This window comes from Lotus japonicus, chromosome 1, assembly GCF_012489685.1.
Source record: "Lotus japonicus ecotype B-129 chromosome 1, LjGifu_v1.2".
Taxonomy (NCBI): domain Eukaryota; kingdom Viridiplantae; phylum Streptophyta; class Magnoliopsida; order Fabales; family Fabaceae; genus Lotus; species Lotus japonicus.
In genome coordinates, this window is record NC_080041.1 from 73,274,411 (window position 1) to 73,279,920 (window position 5,510).

At 44.8% G+C, this 5,510-nt stretch overlaps 1 non-coding gene across 1 annotated transcript; it reads left to right on the plus strand.

The window, feature by feature from the left end:
• The first annotated feature begins 927 nt into the window (after positions 1–927).
• On the plus strand, positions 928–1,034 carry LOC130734826 (small nucleolar RNA R71). The gene has a single exon (XR_009018166.1). It is a non-coding gene; the product is annotated as a small nucleolar RNA R71 (small nucleolar RNA).
• The last annotated feature ends 4,476 nt before the right edge of the window (positions 1,035–5,510 follow it).

The following is a 5,510-nucleotide window of genomic DNA, read 5'->3' on the forward strand; positions in this document are numbered from 1 at the left end:
TTCTTAGCCAATGCTTTAGGGAACGGAACCTTGCTAATTTCAGGAGTAAGTTCAACTTCCTCTCTCACCTTAATAGGCACAACTACCTCTCCTTCCACTATCTCCTCTCTCTTTTCTCCCTTTGTTTTTTTCTTCAATTCATTCATCACTCTCCCACTTCTAGTGGACACAACAGAGGCATTTTCTTGCTTAGGATTAGGGATAGTGTCGGAAGGAAACTTACCTTGAGGTCTCTCAGCTATTTGCTTGGCCAGCTGGCCAAATTGATTCTCAAGATTCTTGATAGCCGCCTCTTGATTCTTGTAATTATTCTCTGTTCGGTTGATGAAAGTCTCCACCAACTCCTCTAAGCTTTTCTTGGAACCGCCACTTTCACCTTCTACTCTCTCTTGTGGCTGCCTTGAGCTTTGGCCTTGGAAACCTTGGCTAGGAAATTGCCTTTGAAAGCCACTTCCTTGCCCATTGTTACCTTGCCTCCAAGAGAAATTAGGGTGATTCCTCCATCCTGGATTGTAGGTATTTGAAAATGGGTCATTCTGAGCTTGACCCATGGCCTTCACTTCCTCCCCCGGTCTAGTCTCTGTGCAATCCTCACTGTCATGTGGCCCTCCACAAGTCACACACTTCAATTTGGAAACTCGACCACCAATCTTGGTAGTCTTCATTTGATTTTGAATCTCATTCATTTGATTGGAGAGTTGCTTGTTGGAGGCCATGAGGTGATCATAAGCCTCAACCTCTAGGACCCCTCTTCGGGCTTGGAGTTCATTACTTGAGTTCATGGCCCTTATAGCCATTTTTTCAATCAACTCGTACCCCACTTGTGGAAGTAAGGCATCGAACTCACCGTTTGAAGCCGCATCCAAGCCAAACCTCGAAGAATATTGGAGACCATCATAGAACTTTGCTACTTGTTCCGCTTGGGTGAGGTTATGTTGAGGACACCTCCTCAAGAGCTTTTTGAACCTTTCCCAAGCTTCATAGAGATTTTCATCGGTGGATTGAGCAAAAGTCATGATGTCATTCTTGAGCTTTCTCAAGAGGGCTCTTGGAACAAACCTTGTGGTGAATTTCTCAGCCAAGTCCTCCCAAGATGTAATGCTACCTCGGGGCTGTGAATTCAACCACTCTTCAGCAGTATCCCTCAATGAAAATGGGAACAAACTCAAGCTGATGGTGTCCGCTGAAACATTCTGAACTCTGTAGGTGTTGCAATTGCGGATGAACCGCTCCATGTGTGCATGAGGATATTCAAGAGCACCTCCACCGTACTGATTTTGGCTCACCAAATTGATGAATGCCGGCCTCAGCTCAAAATTTCCCGTGCCATCGGGGGAAACTATGCTGCCCGGATAATCGTAGCTCATGGCAGCCGGGGTGAGGTCTCTAAGAGAACGATTGGCATTCTCCGCTTATTGCTCTTGAAGTCTTTGAGCAATAGCCTCATTCACTCTTTCTTCAATGTGGGCTTGCAATTCCTCCTCCGTCATATGGGCAGCCATGGCGGCTATCTCAGCAGCTCTTTGCTAAGCTCGACGACGATGGAGGGTACGTTCAGGCTCCGGATCAAACTCCAATGGATTCGTGCCAAGCCTACCTTGCATAAACTGAAATACACAACCAAATAAAGGTTAGTAATACCTGTTCAATGCAATGAAAAACTACAAACTTGTAACTGAAACCGAAAACCACAAACAGTCCCCGGCAACGGCGCCAAAAACTTGTTGGTTCAATCTGCAAGTGCACAGATATCTCCGGGTTTTAATATCGAATCCACAGGGACCGTGAGTGAGAATTATGGTTTAAGCTCAAAGCTTGTGAATTTGAAAGCAAATAAAATTCAGATTTATGATTTGTTTGTTTGTAACAAGAGTTAGCAAAATAAGCAATAGTGAAAAGATGAAAATAACAATTGATGAAAATGTTCTGGGTTAATGTTCATCCAATCCTTCCTAGACAACCTACCTATGCAATTGAAGCCTTGAATCATTCCCTTATTGTTATAGCCTAGATATTCACTCATTGATTCCTCACATGAGCAATTCTCCCATACTAAAAGCTAAGCCCAATTCCTTGTGTACTTAGTCATTTATATGAGGTTTATAAGCATGCAATTTTCAGGCCAACAAAACCAATCCCTCACTCTATTCCTAAAAGCAAGCAAAGAGAGGTCAATTCCAACCCAAGTCCCCAAATTACAACAATCTTCCAATATGATTTCAATTTAGCCTTAAGCAAAGGTGCACCCAAACTTATCATGCATAAAAGAATTGAAATATAAGGTAGATTCAAGAACAAGAGCATAGAGATAGGAATTAAGTCTAGAAATTCATGAAATCACATTGAACCCAAAGCAAAAGAAGAGTCTAGCCACTCATGGCTAGTGAATCCATACAAGAAATGTAAAGAAAACCTGGAAAATACAAGGTGGAAGCCTCTCACAAGCCCCAAAAGCACTTCATAAGCTTCAATACTTGGTAAAAATCAGAAGTCCTTGACAAAATGGCCTAAAGCCTTATTTATAGGCAAAAGGCGCTTGAGCGCCATGAGGCAGAAGCAAAACTCCAGCTTCTAGAGTGCTGGCGCTTGAGCGCCAGCTGCACGCTCATGGTGGCTTTTCAGCTTTTTGTAACCCCCCCCCCCTTTGAATGTTTTCTTCAATTCCTTTGCATCTTGGCCATCCTTTTCCATAAGTTACCTGCTGCAGCACTAAAGGACCAATACAAGGAGTAAAATCAAGAAATTCAAAGGGCTTTTAACCACCTTAGTCCTCACAAAATCATGGCAAAACTCATGCAAGTCCTAAGCTCTATAAAAAATGCAAAAACAACCCTCATAAAACCATAAAATTACTAAAACTTGACTCAAACTCAAATAAACACAAAAATACATGAGAATGCATGAAACACTACATGAGACAAAGAAAAAGACTCAAAACACTCAAAGAAATGACCCTGAAACCACTACTAACATAGGGTCATCAGCTTCCACCCATTTGGTGAAGTAATCCATCGGTACAAGGATGAACTTCACTTGTGACCTGGCGGTGGGGAAGGGACCGACGAGGGCAACTCCCCACATGGCGAAGGGCCATGGGGAGCTAATCGTGTCCAGCTGTTCCGCTGGGGCCCTAGGCAAATCTGCAAACACCTGACACTTTTTGCATTTTTTCACGAATTTTGCCCAGTCTTTTCTTATTGTAGGCTAGTAAAAACCTGCTCTGAGGACTTTGCTAGCTAGAGACCTTCCTCCGATGTGACTAGCGCAAACCCCCCCGTGAACCTCTACCATGACAGCCTCGTATTTCCCGGGCGGAAGACATCTCAGGAATGGCGAACTAAATCCTCCTCGAAACAGTATCCCATTGAGTAAAGTGTAGTGCCCGACCTCTCTCCTTACTCGCCCATTCGGCAAAGGATATTTAACCGCCAAGTGTGTCGTTGAAATCACAGCGCACAGCCGGTTCAAGGTGTTTCTGCCAATTATCATGTTGTAAGATCCCTCCATTCCTTGGATTAAGTATTTCACCCTCAGTGTCCTAGCGTTCTCTCGCTCGCCGAATGTGGTATCAAGGTCAAGGACGCCTCTCACCCATACTTGCTCGCCCGCAAATCCCACTAGAGTCCCTGCATAAGGAGTGAGATCTGCTTCATTCAAATCGAGCTAATCAAATGCCCCGCCGTAAATGATGTCCGCTGAAGGAGGATTACAATCGGATCGTCTAGATGTGGCTTTATTCCAACGAAGTCGTCAGATGAAAAGGTAATGTCTGGATGTGGAAAACCGAAAGGAACCTCTATTACCGTGTTCACCGCCCTAGCGTACCGCTTTCTAGCTGCACTGGTGATCCCTCCTCCTCCAAATCCTCCGGTGATCGTGTGCACTCCTTTAGGTACCGGAGCATTACCTCTCTGTATTCTAGTAGGCTTTCCTGCCGCGATCAGTTTTCCCAACTCACGCTGCAACGTACGGCATTCCTATGTGACGTGGCCCATGGCCTGGTGATAAACGCACCACTTGCCTCCCGGCTCGCCGCTCATTCGCGTTGCTGACGGTTTTCGGAGGATTTTCGATTTAGACGATTTGTCCAGGCACGCCAGCTTTCCTTTTGGAGATGAGTTTCTCCATTTCCTCGAGGATTTCCAACAGTTTTCCCTTTGCAATGTCCGAGGCTTTGCCGCTGTATTTGCTCTGGGCCTCTGTGTCCTGCTGCTCCAAACCACTACTTATGTCGCGAATCAGCCACCTCCAATCTCTGAGAGTGTCCAACGACTGGGGTGACAGCGGTCTTTCTTCTGAAGGTTTCAACAAGGAGACTGAAGACTTCGTATCCTTCTTGCGTCGCCTTCTATACGCGTGACGCAAACCACGCGTGTGTTTCATCCTTCGTTCGCTTCGTCGATGTTGCGCTTCCATCAAGTGCCACCAACAAATCAAGAATTTAACTAAGAAATCAAAAGCCAAGGAGAATTGCACGAAAAATCGAACTTCACTCAGCCAAACCACAATCCACGTAGGGAATCGAAATCTACCGTTCCCCACAAACGGAGCCAAATGTTCCATCATGAACATTGAGATGAGGTATAGTACCTAAGGTGTAAGGAACGTGATGTGAGATTCCTAGAGAGAATGAGAGCGTAACCGCTTAGAGAAAGAGTGTAACTGAATTTCAAGCTTGTTATTTCTCAAATGAGCTAAGAGTCCTTTACAATTGGTATCCCTCCCCTATTTATAGTTGGGGGAGTTGGGCTTAGCGCCTCTAAATCATCCTAATGGGCCGGTTGGGCCTCCGGGATGAAGGCCCAAGTCCCTGGTCCCTCCTTGCCGTAGACCAGTGCTTCTGGGCGAGGGACCCTAGGGTCTTGCCCAGTCCAAAAATGGAGCCAAGGGATCACCTTGTCGGAGCCCTTTTTCCATACAAAATTTCCCTGATGGGCTACCATTAACTAGTACAGATACTGAAGCTGAATGGAGACAATTCCTAATCCACTGTATCCACTTGTGCCCAAATTTCATCCGCCTGAGCATATAAAATAAGAATTCCCATTCCACAGAATCATACGCCTTCTCATAATCAACTTTCATAACAAACGTTGACTTTTTCCTCCTTCTAACATCATGAATGACTTCATTTGCCACTAACACACGATCAAGCATATTTCTTCCACCCACAAAAGCTGACTGACATTCATCAATCATTGAGTGAATCACCGTTTTTAACCTATTTGCAAGCAACTTTGAAATAACCTTATACAGGCAGTTCACAAGTGATATAGGCCTAAACTCATGTAACCCTTGTGGAGTATCCGTCTTAGGGATAAGTGAGATAAAAGAAGCATTAGTACCACGTGGCCACATCCCACTCACCTGAAACTCTTCAACCAATCTTTTAAAATCCTCCTCCAGAAGTCCCCAAAAATGTTTAATAAATTTGAAATTGATACCATCAGGTCCAGGGCTTTTGTCTCCAACGCAGCTCCATACTGCTTCCTTAATCTCCTCTGATGTGA